The following is a 17,049-nucleotide window of genomic DNA, read 5'->3' on the forward strand; positions in this document are numbered from 1 at the left end:
GGTTTTGTTTTAAAATCAAAGTGTAGGAAGAAGTTAAAACTTGCACTTCAGTGCATAGCACTGAACATTCCCTTAAACAGAAGGTGCGTTTGTTTAGGGGTTTGTAATATGTGTGGGAGGAGGCGTGGGAATGGGGTTTGTGGGGAGCGGGGGCTGGCCAGCAGAGAACATAGTTCTGCTACTATTTTTCATACATTTCGACCCCTGATCTAATTGTTGTTCGTTTTCCTCTTGGTCGGTCTTTTGCAGGAAGGCCACGTCACAGCCCATATTATTAAGGGAGTCAACAACCCTCTTTTATTGTCAGTTTCATCCCTCCACATTCGACTTCACCAGTCTGACCTCCCTCTTGATACTAGGAAGCGCTACACTGAGGTCTAGTGATCTTGCCATTATAAGCGTATTTGTCTATCCCAAGCCCACTCTAACGAGTTCGCAGCGACCTTGTAGGGTAATAGGTGTACCAAGCACCAAACAGAAATCAACTGTTTTAATAGGTTTGTATGTAAACCATAAATTGGTGCAAAACAGTCTTCCATTATTGTCCAGCCATCCATTACCATGAGTCCCTCAAGTCTCCATTTCACTGAGAGCACTCGGTAAGAACACAATCCAATGAATCCTGTGCAAGTGCAGTCACTGAGCTGCTCCACTGAAAGTACACCCATGTAAAGATCAAAGTGGAAAACAAAAAACAAAGTTATTGAACACCCCCAGCCACACTATAAATGCAAATACATCAGGCGCAAATCATACACCAAACCACCAAGGCCTAGTCATACATTCTTCCCTAACTTCCCCCATGTGGCAATCAAAACTTCTCGTCCACACCAGCCGTATCCCAGGCCCCTTTCAACATTAAACATTTTCATGTCTCAGCAGGCCATGCCGGTCTAGTTACTGCCAGACTGGTTGAGCATTTGCACACCCAGTATTAGAAGATATAAACAAAATTGCTCAAAAATTCGCCCCTGTATAGTAGGGTGCTCGTCGCAACTCCTTCAATACTGTTCTCTACACTTTTACTATGATCCACCAACCACAATACTGCTTGCTTGGGGTCTTAAATTCACCTGACCCCATCTAGATAGTACAAGTTTAATATTGTTGGTTTGTTCAGAATCACTTTAATATTTGTATCCATTGTCACCACTTCACTGCTTAGAGTAGTCTGGGCATGTCACTGTGCCCTAATCTCTTGAGCCTTTTAGGATGCCTTCTTAGCCGGTTAGGAACCACTGTGATCTGCCTGCATTTCTCTGCAGTTTTTGGATCTATTATTTAGGCATAAGACAAAATACCATTTGTTGTAGTAATTCGAGGCAAAAAGGCAGTTTAAAAGTTGCAGGTGCCCAGGGAGGATCCTATACTTTTAAGCAAAATGTTTCACGCTTTCAAAGATTGATTGGCTTAGTACAGATAATTAAATCCTCTGGGCCAGGTAGGGATGCAGTGATGAGAGCATGCTAAAGTAGCGGCTGATGATGTGATGTTACCATGTGCCCATCAGAATATGAAGTTGACTTTCATAAAAAAATTAAAAATAAGATAATAATAAAACATAAAACAAGCCAGAAATAATGAATAAAATAAATATCAAAGGATTTATATTAAAATAGTGTATATATGAAGGAAAGAAAACAAACTAAATAGTAAGTGGAAAATAAATAAGGGAACATTGGAAAAAAAAACAGATAATATAGAATAAATGAAGAACAAGGTAATTAAACAGAACAATCAATACCTATATAGACTGTGCAGCCTAAATCAAATAAAACAATTAACTAAAATAAAATTCATAGAAGAAATTTTCAAGAAAACATAAGACAGACATAGAAACACTGACAATGCATCTCCTTCCTCAAACTATGAGGTCTTAAAGGCCGAAGTCTATTGACCCAAAAGATTTTGTATTGCAATAGTTTTTGTTCCAGGTTCCTACCTCTACATACATTTATATTGTTTCTAATGCTCGAAAATGTAATTGGAACAAATAACCTTTCTCCAAAAAGTATTGAGATAACAGAAAAATAGACTTTCTCAACGACATGTTAGATTTGTGTTATTTGATCAGCATTTTTACAATTATAGTAGTTTGCTCCACATACATGCCACAGTGTACTACATACGGCATGGGCAGCCAATCCTGTAGACCATGTTAGACAAGTAACAAATATCATAGGACATAAGGTAAAGGGCTTCATCTGTGTAAGGATGGTGTACAAGGCTTGCTTTGATGGTTCAGTTACAATTTTGATATTGCAAACAGTGAGAGGTTCCAAACAGTGGTTGACTCGAGAATCATTTGGATGATGGTAATGGAGGTTGTGGTTTAATTATTCAACTCTTATGGTTCTAATCTTTACAGTACATACACCCCAGTTCTTTGGGAAACAATTCCTTCAAATATTGATACAGTGCAAAAGCTTCAAATTAATTGTTTTGTGGAATGTGTTTGATGCTACTGAACTTTTAGATAGAGCTAAAAGTTATAAATGGTTTCTGATGTTTTGGAAGTAATCATTAAAGTTGTTATTCAGGAAATTGTCCCGTTTTAACCGTTTTTTGAAGAAACAGTTTTTGAGAATAACCACATTTAGCCAGTATCTAACAGAGTGTGTGGCAGTAGGAGTGGTCTGCTGTGTGCTCTATGTGAATTTGTAGTACCCGTGGGAGTCTGTTGTCCCTTGCACCTTTCGAGGCAGAGTTTCAAGTACTTCATTTTAAAAAGAGCATCCCAGTGCAATAGCGCGGCTCAAGAGTGTGGCAGTGCGTGTGGTCTGCCGTGTGTTCTCTGTGAATTTGGAGCAGCTATTACCCTTGGGAGTCTGTTGTCTCTTGCACCTTTGAAGTCAGAGTTTCAAGTACTTCAAATTAAAAAGGGCATCCCAGCGTGATAGCGCAACGTGAGATGAGGCAGTGAGTGTGGTATGCCGAGGTCCACCAGGGGATGGTGGGGCAGGCTCTCTGTAATTCATGTGCTGAGCTTTTCGACAGAATTTCAACTTGTTCCTCGGATAAATGCTGCAAGATGGTAAGAGCTTTACTGCTGTAATAAGTTACTGCACGCCCAAACAAATGGAACTCGATCGAGTATGGGCTCAGTAGCTCACAATTGATGACCATTGTGTTTTGAGGTGAAAACAGCTTATATTTAATTTATTAAGTGCAAACACTTGCTCTGCGTAATTGCAGCCATCCATTGCTAATTGGAGAAAAAAAAGACTACTTGATATGGCGGTGACCGCTGAGTGTTGTCTTAGAACCGCCCGTATATTAAAAATAGCAGTGACTGCAGGTCTCAATGGCCTATGAGCTGCTCTTACATAACAACTGTATTTGCTACAGTATAACAAATAAACCAGTATTGTTTCAATTAAGAACATAATGCCTGAGAAAATGAACTTGTGTAACGGCAAACCGAGGACCGCAGCAAACATTAATAAAACAACAGCCCACGCTGAGACATTAATTACTACAATCCTTGAATCTGTGAAAATTGATAAAATAACAGTCTTTTTTTAAAGGTCGACCACAATGATTGATTTTCATCCGGTGCCTAGTGCATGTGAAAGTTTGAATAGCGCCTTATCTTACAGTACGACAGAATTTTATAATAATAATTCATTGTTGAGTTTGTGCTATTCTCTGCATGCTGAAGTCATGCAGTTGGAATCTGGTTCAGATATTATTGTTACTGCCGTTCGTAACAATGAAAAAACAGTAATTGAGGTTAGTGAGCAATCAGCTATAACCACTGTGAGGCTTTCCTGTTCACCACGACTTACCAGAATTACGGATGAAAATCCACAAATAAGCGATCTTCTTGATTTCACTGAAGTGGTTAATAGTCAAGCGATAACTGACAGCACTGATAATGAAATATCTAAGGAGCCGGACGCCCATAAGTTAGCAACAGGTTTTGCCCTGAAGATTCTGTTAAAGGTTGCCTGCCATGTACAAAATAATAGTTCCCTCCTATCTGAATTAATAAAAAATAAAAATGGATGTTTGTGATAAGGGAGTTAATGTTCATCATTCTCAGAAGATTCATAACACGAATCATTCTTGCCTTATGAAATTCCACCAGTAACTCATTCTCAAATAATGGAACTAAAAAAGGTAAAGATTCTTGTTGACTGTGATGATGAGGACAATGGATTACGTCTATCCAGAAAAGAGAAGAATGAAAAATATAAAGGTTTAATCAGTAATAAAGTGCCAGCTCACTGAAGGAAGCAATGGCATATCAGGTGGGGGAAGGCATCAATAAAAATAAGATTGGCATGAAAAGAGCTAGGAAAAGAGCATTGAGAACAGCAAAAGGAGCATCCAACAAAATTGGTAATTTAACTACTTGGTTAATTATCTCTAAGTAACCTAAGAAAAAGAATTGTGCTGCAGCATCAAGAGGTAACATCTGAATTGGAACAAAGTATGATAGTCGATACTGAAACAACATTAGAAACTAGCATTGCAACCACTATTACGAGTGCTCACAAGTACAGAACCACCACGAAATTAAAAACTGGAACAATGATTATAACTAATAAAGTTAAAAATCAACCTAATGTGTTGAAGGTTTCAGAATGTTCTCCTCCTTGGGCTGTGATTGTTTTTCCATCTACAGAGTTTACCATTGTGAGGCTATTTGAGGTCTCTACTAAGCCAATAAATAGAGGCTGTTTAACTACTATGTTTAGTAATCTCCTTTCTCTGATTTTGATAAAAAGTTGTGACTTTGGTTTTGTTGAGCAGTTGCATCCGTGCCCGTATCATGTAACTAGGGTACATTGTTCCTCTTCTGAAGCAGTCATTTTAATTAGGGCAAATTCAGAATCTCTTCTTAAATGGTGATACAAATTAGATTGTGTGATGAGCAAGAAAGGTATTTCAAAAGACCTTAAAAATAATAAGAAGGGAGAAATGCTGAAGGGTGTAAGATCTAAGAAAGTTGTGAAAACAAAAACATCTATAGAGGGATGTGACCCTATTATTAAGTCGCACTGTGAATGGCTATGCTAGTTTCAACGAAACCCTGATCCTGTATAGAGATTAAATCTTGGAATACTAGGAGGCATGTTCACCTATTTAGTCAAGATGGCCCTTGTAAAGATCTCTTTCAGGCATATATTATGTAACTTCAGGAGACATGGCTACTGGGTGATGCATTGTTCGATGGGTACACCACACACTTGCGCTCCGCCAATAGGGGCAAAAGAGGTGGTGTAGCTATTTTAGTAGCAAATAACTTAAAATCAAATGAGTGTTTAGTAGTAGATAATGACAAGAACGTATTAGCTGTGGTAGTGCAAATTGATCCTAATCACAAATTGCCTGCAATATTTATGATCCGCCTGGAGGCTTTGACACTATGGATATCCAACTTAAAGTATTTCAATTGCTGGGTTCGCAGTTAGTGGGTAATCAGGATACAAATGTCATAATTTGTGGGGATCTTAACGCCATCACCTCGTATAAAAATTTTAAAGTACACTGACAACGAATTCTACTGATTTCTTTTGAAGATGTGCTTATGAAAAGAAAGCTTTAACGTGGATAGTTTTATTTGAAGAATTAGACCTGTTAATGCTTAATGGCTCTGTGAAAGGGGTCATTCCCCCTACTCCAACGCGGCATAGTGGTAATTGAAATTCCACTCTAGACTTTATCCACATATATGAAAGTTAATTTCAGCTAGTTATCGACTTGCAAATTGCCTTTGTAAGTTTGAGTGACAATGCTATACTGCCATTTAGATACCAACTTCCTGTTACAATGTATAGTCATCATGAGAAGGTTTGAACTGTAAGGGTGAATGCTGGTGGCAATAGGCTCGGCTGGACAGATAAAAACCTTGAAAAAGTAATGAAGTGGGCTAGTAAAGTCCAAGATGAGTATATTTATATGATTAGTGCTAATGATATTGTATCTTGGCAATCATTTCATACATATAGTTTTATGCCAATGGGAAATTGGGGGGAAAAAAAGCTGGAAAGACCCATGATAAATTGATACATGCAGGAAAAAAAGTATGTGACAAGAGCTACGCTGTATTATTAGATCTGACTATTCTGAGGTTGAAAAATAGCTATGGAAAAGAAAAGTGAAAAATTGGTACAATAATTGGTTAAAAAGGAACAGGGTGTCCTCCCACAATGCGGATTGGCATGGTATGGTTAAGGTACTGGTATCTGGTAATAGCAAAAAACTAAAGGCCACATTCAAGGCATCGGCTAATAAAGGGAACAAGGAGGTGATCTTTGTATTGAGAAATCGTCATAGAAAGATTATTTAGTGGAGGCATTTTCAGTTAGCAATTATGTGGTGGAAAAGAAATCAACCATATATATTGAATTTGAATTAGAAGATCTTGTTGAAATAATGAAAAGCATTAAGTCATCGAGAGCACCATGACCTGATGGTTTGTGTAATTTAATACTGAAAGCCAATCTGGTATTTTGGGCAGACATCCTGAAGACCCTGTTTGAGAAAATAACCAGCAGAGGAAAGGTCCCTCACTCTTGGAAGATATCACATCTTATCACAGTTCATAAAAAAAGGGCAGCGAGACATTGCTGCAAATTATCGCCTTTTGGCCCTTACAGATGTTTCCAGCAATATTTTCTGCTTTCTGTTGTTAAAATAAATAAATAATTGGATTGAAAATAAGGCTATTCTTTGTAGCTTCCAGACCGGCTTCAGAAGGGGGTTGCCTACTAATATGAATATTTTTGTGGTAAACACCCTTTTGGAGCAAGCTAAAGTGAAAAAGGTGATACCTCTATATCTTTTGTTTTAGACTTTATGTCTGTAGACAGACCAAAATTGTGGACCAAATTGGAAAAACAGGGAATGCCCCCACATTTATTATATGTCTGCCAGCTGCTGAATGATGACAACTCAGCGTGAATAAGATTGAATAACTTGGGAGAATTGGCAGAACAGGTACTTATTAAGAGGGGAGTCAGACAAGGGTGTGTTCTGGCTCCCCTCTTGTTTATTTTGTACATGATGCATTTGTAAACAAAACAAAGGCCTTTCCCAAATTAGGTGGAAAGGAAATAGGATGACTTGGCTACACTGACAATTTGATCATCTTTGATAACACCTTTATAGGAATTAGTAACAGTGTCCAAGCCACCATAAAATATGCTGAACTAAACGGTTTGAAGGCAAACTGAAAGGAAACCCAATTTATGGCAGCTGGTAGGAGCTGTGCTGGGAGGTGTTTTATTAATTGCAGCTTGGGTATAGTGGAGAGGATGCCAAATTATACATACCCGGGATATGAATTGACTACAGAGAACAACAACTAATTGTTACTAAGAAATAAAAGAGACAACGCCCTATCAACTGCACGCCATTGTCTTATTAAAGTGTTAAATATATACAAGCAAAAATTGGCCACCGCATTTCTGCATGCCCTTGAAACATCTTATGGTCATATAACAGATTGGGCAGACCGATTAGAGGGTCTAATATGGAGGAATATTTTGGGCCTCACTAATTATACTCCAGTAGCAGCAATACGCCTTGAGTTTGGCCTCATTTCGCTATCTACGATAGTAAACATCAATAGAGGAAAACTATATATTAAGATCCAGCTGGCCAATGACAATACGGTCATGGGCATTGTAAAGTCTGCCTTAAATGATAACAAGTATGCTTCATTAAAGCTTTACAAAAGGAAAAATTAGGACTTTTTCATGAAGATAGGGTGGAAAGAGCATTGGGACTATGGTGAAGGTGCATTGATGAAATCGCTTAAAATGAGTGCTGACAAATGAGACTGGGCAAATAGCCATTAAAAAGTAGTCTCGATGAAATCTCTCAGCACATTTGCAATGATGCATTTTATGTTCAGAAAACCACAGTATTATATAAATTTGGTTCCTTCACCCACAATGCGTAGAGTTTTATGGCACTGAGATTTAACAGACTGGAGGTTCTTGATGTCAAAGGTGCATGGTCAGAAATACCAAGAGAAAAACATCTTTGTAGGCTATGTAGGCTATGTAAAGATGACAGGCCATGTAAATATGACCAGCAAATAGAATCCATTCGTTATGTAATAACATCATGTGCCGCACTGAATCCTATATTTGAGCTAACATGTTGCACAACTAGAGGATCCTAAAATAAAGGTGGGGACCCCTACATGGGCATCTGGGGTGAGTTCAATATATACTAAACAGAGAGGATGCGCGATGTGATGAAAAATTCGATAAATGTGTTTCAGAAAGCGCATGCTGAGGACCAGAGAGTGTGTTCTTATTAAAAATATATCATTTTATTCTGTTACAATTTCATAAAATACATCATTTTTGAAAAATTATAAGACAACAATTAATTTCCAATCAACATATATTTTTGTGAACAAAGGTTTTTTTGTGCAAATAGCGCATTTTTGTGTAAACATTTCTCCTATGTGTATATCACTAATACACCATGCTAACCATTCATCTTCATAATCAAATCTAGTTTGTAGAGAGACATTCTAAATACCTTTTACAGTAGTAATCTTCCTACTTTGACAGTCCACCATTCCATTATGTAAAGCCAGATTTTTGATCAATATTGCAGCTGCCTAAAATGGGTGGGCCTGTCTAATAAGCTTAGATGGTCCAAGCCTTTAGATCTATCTGTAGTCTATAAAAGGTTGACTTCCCCAATGACACAACATAATAGCAGTAGGAATACTATAAAAACCCTGAAGAGCAAAGGACTAAAATATCTTTCTCTTTTCACTGTGCCTTATCTATTTGTTTATTTATTGTTTGCTTGTTAGGCGCTTATACAATAAGAAAACACTGTTTCAAAGAGCCCAAAGAAAGTGACAGAACAGATGACAAAAAGTTTGCTATTACGTTTGTAGAAATTGAGGAACTATAAACTAGAAGTGAGAGGCGTGGAGCACAATATAAACACGTGTTGATGGTTCTACATGATATTTACGCATTTTGAAGGCCGAACACAAATAAGACAGATGTATTTCGTCTGATTATGTGCGACCTTCAAAATGCATATTTATCACATTCTGTGTGAGGTGTTCTCCCCAAACCCGTAGGAAGGCGGTCACACCTCTGCCCTCTCCCATGCTGGCAAGATTTTTAGAAAGCAGGGGGTTTCACCCCGATCCCCCTTAGCTCCCCCGTCACCTTCCTGCCCAGTCCAACACATTCCCCATCAACCCCCATCACTAACACAGACACGCAAACATACTGACATTTACTCGCTCCCTTACCCTCTCACTTTCCCTCCAAATTCTCCATCCTCCCCCACACAGACACTCACTCTCAAACACACATAAACAAAACACATCTCACTCACGTGACTTCCTCATCTGGGCGCGCCTGTCAGCTGTGCACACACTCGTTTGAAGTAGAGGCATGACAGATCGATTTAGAAAGACCGCTCTGAGCAGTCTCAAAGCGGTTTTTCTAAATTGATCTTTTTTGCTTTTGAAAAAAATTAAAATAAATCTTCACTTAGGACCTTTTTGATATCCTGTGTAGTATCTGAAGAAACATGTTAAATTTCTATTAATTTTACTGGAGTGTGATTCTGAATTGTCCGTATGTGGATGAAGCCCGTATTTGTTCTCTAACACTTGACATTATGGGCCTCATTGCGAGTCCGGCGGTAACCTGCCGGTTTTTCCGGCTCGGTTACCGCCGGACTCGTCTTACCATTCCGCCTCCGTGATTCCCAGAATTACCAGGGCATTACAACCCCGGTGACCCGGGAATTCCTTAGGCAGAATGGTGTAAATCCCCATTCCCATTGAGTCCCATAGTACTCAATGGGAATGGGGACCATGGAAACACCAGCACCATCTCGTGATGGTGCCAGTGTTTCCACGTCCGCCTGCAGGCGGGCGGTGTTAAACCCACCAGGTCAGACCTGGCGGGATTGACACCTCCGCCTGCAGGAGTCGTGATCACCCGGTATGGAAACAATGGAAATGGCGCACTTTCACTCCTCTTGAGCCTCGGTGACGTGACTTCCTCAGGCTCACTCACGAGGAGTGAAAGTGCGCCATTAGATGTGTTTGGGAGTGGTGGACTGAACCGACCGTCCGTCGGTTTCCTTACCTGCTTGCTTCTTCTTGGAAAGTAAGTCTGCCACTGTCTGCCTGCTTTAATGTTCCTTGCTGTTGCAGTTTCAGCTGGTGAAGACGAACTTCGCACTTCAATGTGTACGTGTTCGCCTTGGAAAGCTGAAACTGCAACAGACAATTCTGTTACGTTTAAAAATAAACGTTATTTATTTTTCAAATCAATGTTCCCCTTTACATGTTTTACTTTTCTGTTCCCTCGCATGCACTTTCTGCATTTTCTTTAGTTTCTTTCCCGTTTTCAAACATTTGGAATGCGGAAAAGAAACTAAAGAAAATACATGCGAGGGAACAGCCTGTGTTCCCATCATAGTTTCTTCATTTATTATACCTCCTGCCAGGGCCGTCATGAAGGGGGGGTGGGCGGGCAAACTGCCCCAGGCCTCGGGCCCTCGCGGCCGTCTGGATGGCAGAGATAAAAAAAAAAAAGATTAAAAAAAAAAAGTTAAACACAGCATGGATACATGATATGATATAGGATTTATTTTATTTATGTCGCGCTCATGCACAGGTGTTTCAGAGCGTGACCAGGCAAAGGGAAGGGGAACAAACAGGGAAGAAAACATAAACAAACGATCTTACTAGGCCCAGTGACATTGAGAACGCCAAGTGAATGGGGAAGGGAAAAATGGGGACAGTACATGGGACGGGGGAGAAAGTGGAAAGTGCAGAGCATAGGAGAGAAACAAGATAAATAATAAGTTAATGAATAAATGGTGGGCGAGCGGGGCGGACAATACTTTGGCACATGCCCTGTTGTTCACACTAAAACATACACATGAATGTGGTGTGCGAGCGGACTGGGAAGCATATTCCATCCTGAGTGCATCCCTTATTCATAAAATGATGTTGCATGGGATACCCTACATCTGCGGCTCCTTCTACTGGATATGGTCTGCCCTGGTGGAGGCCAGGCCCAGCAGAAAGCACGATTCAGCAACGGGTCTTTTCATACCCCGGCTTGCATGGCCATGCCTAGAGCGGAAATGCTCATGGCAATCATGAGCCTTACCCTTCGTTTTTGCCTTTCAACGCCTGTAATATATTGTTTGCACGGAGTGTCAAAAATGCAAGTTGTTGCACCTCATTTACGCTACACGTACGTGCTTAACTTAGAAATCTAGACAGGCACAGTGGGATTCATTAAACTTACACTGGTGCAAGTGCAGTTATGCGCTACGGCAAAATCCGCCCCAGTACAATAAAAGTGTTCTTTTAATGCATTGTGGCCCCCAGGGCCATATTTGTCCTATTGATAATAAGGCATGGCGTTTTCCATGGGCAATTAATTGCCCTGATGCGAAAATGCATTGAAAGTATGAATGTTAGCCCTAGTGCCAATACCATAACTTGCAACGTTGCACCTTTCTGTACCAAGACTTATGCAGGGCCTTCAATGGGGCTTGAAATTAGTGCTTTGAAATGCTTGCCTTATAAGTTGCCTTTTGACACTGGTTCCTCCACATCAACCACTTGCTGACAAAGGAGGATTTAAAGATTTTCAGTGGGCATTGTGTTTCAGCTCCCTGCTGGCTGGCCGTCTTGTGATAATCAGCGGCTATTAACTCCTAGCTGTATTTCTTTGTCTGCATTATAATGTATGTACCAAACGGGTGCCTTAGACTGTTTTCCGCTCTAAGTAATCATCTTCAGCCATGCCTAGGTAAAGAAAACATAAGTGTTATCAGGTGGCTAGACTGGCCTGCATTGAATATTGGGCAGTCTAGCCAGTAATAACACTTATGGTGCACAGCTAGTCTGGATATACATTCCGTGGCATGTTTCTTTTTTTTTAGTGGCTGTGAGTCCTTATATGGTAATACTGGCCCAGATGCCTTTGGGTTTGGCGCGCTTTACATATGCTGAATAAATAAATAAAATAGATTGATTGCAGTCTCCATGGACATTCTTCAGTTCAAAAATTAATCAGCCACCACTGAACATCATCTACCTGTCACTGTGTATGATGTGTGTTTTAATGTGCACAAAGGAGCAGGGCAGTCCTCCCTAAAGCTGGCGTCACACCACCCGCCGTCATGCCATCCTATATATATTTATGCATAAAAATGTTAGTCTGGAGTGAACTTGTCTTCAGTAGAGAAACATAACTTAGCTGTAGTTGATTTGCTGTCATAATAAAGAACCATATTTGGGATCCTCCACACACACCAGGGGAGAGTTATCGCATCTCCTGTTTGCGGCGGCGCCGCTGGTGGCCCAATACAAAAAATCATTAGGGGGCCTCACCAAACATTTTGCCCCGGCCTCGCCACACTTTATGACAGCCCTGCCTCCTGCTCTTATCTTCATGATTACACACAGCTGCTTTCTTTCCAAGGAGAGAGTCTTCCCTCTTGGCGAATCTCAGCTCTTGGAATTCTCGGCTTTTCCCTGGTGTCGTCATTTTCTTTGTCAACTGTTTTTCCATTAGGGCTCTGCTTCTGTCTCTCCATGGACCTTCTTATGCGGATTTATTTACGTCCCGTCTCTCGTCGCCATTTGTAGGGTTCTTACTTCTAATGTATTTAAATAAACTTCTTACAAATTCAGATTTGTGTTCACTTGTGATGTATTGGTCATACAGAGCTCAGCATTGCATTCTCATATTATGGCACATTTAACCAACCGCTTCGAACGGTCTCCACGGCCAGAATGTTCGGGCATATATGGTTCTACCCTAGGGTGTGCTCCTTCATTACATAGCATGTGAGGTCAGCACCTGGCGGCAGCGCCTGGTGTCCCACCTCACTACATAATGCCCCTGTGCCATTGAAGACAATTCCAAGTGCTTCCCCTTCATAGTATCTGCCAAGTTGTGGAGCTGCCTCTTTGCTTTGAATCCTTATTTGTGTATGCTTGCTCCACAAATCAACTATGTATTGGGAAGTGAGAAGTAAACTCACTGAAAGTGAGTGTGTTTGTTTGTTTCCTCATTTATAAGGCGCACCAAACCCTCGGGTAACTGGGCGCAAAGGTTACAAGGTTACTTTAAGCTTCATGTTACAGACATTGCATGATATATACATAAGGTACAAAATTGGGAGTACAAAGAGTCCAAAACAGATGATACAGTATGGGAGACTATATTGCAAGCATCAAGGTAGATAAAAGGTCAACAGGATAGTCGAGAACAAAGTGAGAACTATAGGTTATAGTGTAAAATTGTGTGGAAAGTGTAAGAACTAAAAGTATATGATTAACTGCAGAGAGGTCCAAGGGAAAACAGTAAAGGGTTAGGCAGCCGACAGTAGCCATGGCCTTTTACCACACTACGCTCTATGCTAAATCTGTCTCTTGGATGCTGCAGTGTGTGCCCCCTGGCTACAGGGTGCATTCAGGAGCTTTGCATCATCACATCGATTCCCAGAAGTAAGATGCGAGGTTGGGGACACTACATACCTCTGTCAACTGAACTCACACTCTTGTGTTGTAAGATATCACATCCCATCCTATAGGAAGGGTCTCATTATTGGAATAGGAAGGATTGAGATTTCACATCTCAGGCTATGGGAAGGGTCTCATGTTTGGAATGGGAAAGAGTTGGATATCACATCTCATGTTATAGGAAGGGTCTCAGGTTTGGTATTAGAAGCATTGAGATATCACATCTCATGTTACAGGATGGATCTCAGGTTAGGAATGGCAAGGTGTTGGATATCACACCTTATGCTACAGGAAGGCTTTGAATCCATTTATTAGTGGTTGTTAGGTTTATTTACCACCCAAATTAGAATACTGCCTTTGTCACTGCAATAAGATGTAGTAATTTATATATAAACTAGGTTCAGGGCAGTAAATCACATTTTCTTTTTTTACAGATAGGAAGCCGAGAGTTTCGGCCGTGCACAGGTTAGAAACAGATCTGCTAGTGATACACCCAAGATTTTGAGCGGCCATTAACGATGTCTGCGGTACTTCCCAAGCGCAAGTCTGTGCAGACTTCATTGTTTGACTACGTGCCATCAGCGAAAAGATGTAAGGTGGAGCAGGCTGCCACCATTCTGAGTGGGGATGAGGAAGCTAGCCCAGTCAATTCGAGAAGTGAGGCACCAGAAATATGCCAGGATTCTTGCGCTAAGGAGGCCATTAGCTCCAGTGCATCTCCCGCTACACTGCAGCCTGTGCCAGAAGAGCCTCTTCTAACCCCTGATTGCTGGAGCGTGCAGCAATGGTGCTATTTTAAGGGGGAATATGAATGGATTTTTCTGGCTTCAGGCCACATTGGATGCTCTGTGTGTAGGGACGTGAAAGCAACAGGTGGCTTATCCGTGCACTCCTGTGGGCAAGGTTTGCGCATAAGCATGGAATGGGCCGATGGAAAGGTGGGTCCTTCAGGTTTTGGCAAACATGCTAGGCAGAAGCAGCTCCGAAAGAAGATTATGGAGCACAAGTCAAGTGGTGCTCATAAGGCATCACAAGACATTCTAACAGCGCGAAAAAATAACCACTTGACAGAAGTCATGCAGCAAAGCAGTGGCAAACATTTGGAAAGCACATGCAGAGTGTTTCACACTGTTTTCTACTTGACCAAAAAGAATCGGCCATTCACAGATCACCCTGATTTGGTGGACCTCCAGGAGGTGAATGGTGTTAAAATGGGTCGTGTGTTGCGCAGTAATGTTACTGCAACAGAGATAGTGAGACATATTGCATCAGAAATGCAAAAGAAGTTAGTGTGTTATATCAGAGAACACAAGCCAAAGATTTCTGTGTTTGTGGACGAGAGCACCACTGTCAGCAACAAATCAACTTTGATTATTTATCTGCGGGGTCTTTTCGGGGCTCATTGTAAACCAGTCACCATTTTCTTTGGTCTAGTGGATCTCCAAGAGACAAATGCCTTGGCCATAAAGGAAGCTCTGCTGGGGTATTTTGAGAATGTTGGCATCACAAAGACCCTGTTGCATGAGATCTGGATTGCTATTTGTTCGGATGGTGCAGCTGTAATGTTTGGTAGCAAAGGGGGGGTGATAACATTATTGCGAGCGGAATTCCCAAATCTTGTGTTATCGTGGCATTGTCTAGCTCACCGCCTTGAACTGGCCATTGGAGACACTTTTGATGATGTTGGTGGGGCCAATCATTTTAAAATGTTCATGGACTCTTTATATGCCACATACAGCATGTCACCAAAAAACACAAGACAGCTACAAATGGCTGCCAGTGATCTGGGTTTGCAGCTGCAGAAGATAGGGAAGATGCTGGACACACGATGGGTTGCATCAAGTTATAGGACGGTTCAAGCTGTTTGGAACTGCTTCCCTGCTTTGTGTAAGCATTTCGGAGAAGCTGCTAAGGATCTCTCAAGACCCACAAGGGACAGAAGCAAATATGACGGTCTGCTTAAGAAGCTTACCTCCAACTCTTTTATGAAAGATTTAGGGCTTATGTGCGATGCCCTTCAAGAACTGAAAGACTTGTCTCTGGCTCTTCAGAGCCGGGATATCACAATTGTGGATGCACACAGACTCTTGGTGGGGCAAGTACAGAGATTCTTTGCGATGAAAGAATCTCCGGGGGAGTTTGCTTCTACTGCTCAGAGTGCAGTTGATTGTGGACACTTCAAGGGCGTTCATATTTCCCAGGGATGGGCAAACTCTGTGTCTCTGAATGAAAGGCAATTTTATCAAAGCCTTTCAGTTAACCTTGCCAAAAGGTGTGCTCCAGACTTGGATAAAGAACTTGTAGCCAGTTTCAGTGTCTTGGATGCAATGAATTTACCGAATGATGAAGACATTGTTCTTTATGGTGAAAATGCGATTCAGAGACTGTGTACGAAATCACCATCCATGCCTTCAGGGATTTTAAGGACTTTGGTGGCAAAAGGTGCCCTGAAGCATTTAGGGCTTTGGTTGCTTGCATGGAAACGTTGCCCGCAAGTAATGCAGATTGCGAAAGGGGCTTCAGCGCCATGAATTTAATTGCTTCGCCAAGCCGAGCATCCCTCCATGTGGCCACTATTTCCTCATGTTTATGGCTGAAACTTAATGGCCCTCCAGTAAAAGCATTTAAGCCATTGTCCTTTGTAAAAAGCTGGCTGGCAAAAGGGAGACGAACAGCTGAGGAAACACACTGCGAGCAAGCTCATGCAAAGAAGGACTCCCTTGAAGATTATTATGTGGGGTTCTGGGAAATCGTCAATTAATTGTTTACACATTTGAATGCACCTGTTAATGTACTTCACACCTATCCTTTTGTCAACGGCCCAGTTAAGGGTCCAATACATAATCAACTTGAGCTTTGATTTGTTATACTTTAAGCCATGTAGCAAGCAGTCTGCTACACAATATGTACTTCGTAATGTAGGCCCAACCAGTTTTACCATGTTGCATTTAGGCCCCGCCCACCAATTGGGCCACGCCCATCATGTCTTAGGCCACGCCCCCAAATGAGGGCCCCCCCTCAGTTTCTTACCCCACTTAAAGCACTGACCGTGGGCCACGACTGGCCCATGCCTGGCATGCATGCATTCCATTAGTTATCCTAGATTTGGGCACAAAACAAATCTTGGATAAGAGAAGGTGCTCTGCATCCATTCTAGGTCGATCACAGGAAGGTCTCACCGAACTACAGAAGGAGCCAAGAATCCTGAATGAAAGAGCACACTCGTGGAACTGCCAGAGACATGCTGGAAGGTTTGGCACCCTGACCCCACTGCTATCCCGTCATACCTCTGCTTTTGTATCATACCATTTTGTACCATATCAAGGAGGCCTGAAAGGGTGTTTTGACCCTTTGAAGTAGTGGAACCAACTGCTCTCAACACCTCCTGCTTACCCCCGCAAACAGCCTCTTCAGAAGTGTACCTGGACCGTTCAGCAAACTGACCACCTCAAACCCGGGGTATCGTATAGGAGCGCTGCCATCCTAAGTTGAGACTCAAGACTTTGGGAATCGCTTACTTGTAGTCCTGGGCCCTCTCCTAGCTC

The sequence above is a fragment of the Ambystoma mexicanum genome, chromosome 3p (assembly GCF_040938575.1).
Source record: "Ambystoma mexicanum isolate Mex_15411 chromosome 3p, UKY_AmexF1_1, whole genome shotgun sequence".
NCBI classification, from domain to species: domain Eukaryota; kingdom Metazoa; phylum Chordata; class Amphibia; order Caudata; family Ambystomatidae; genus Ambystoma; species Ambystoma mexicanum.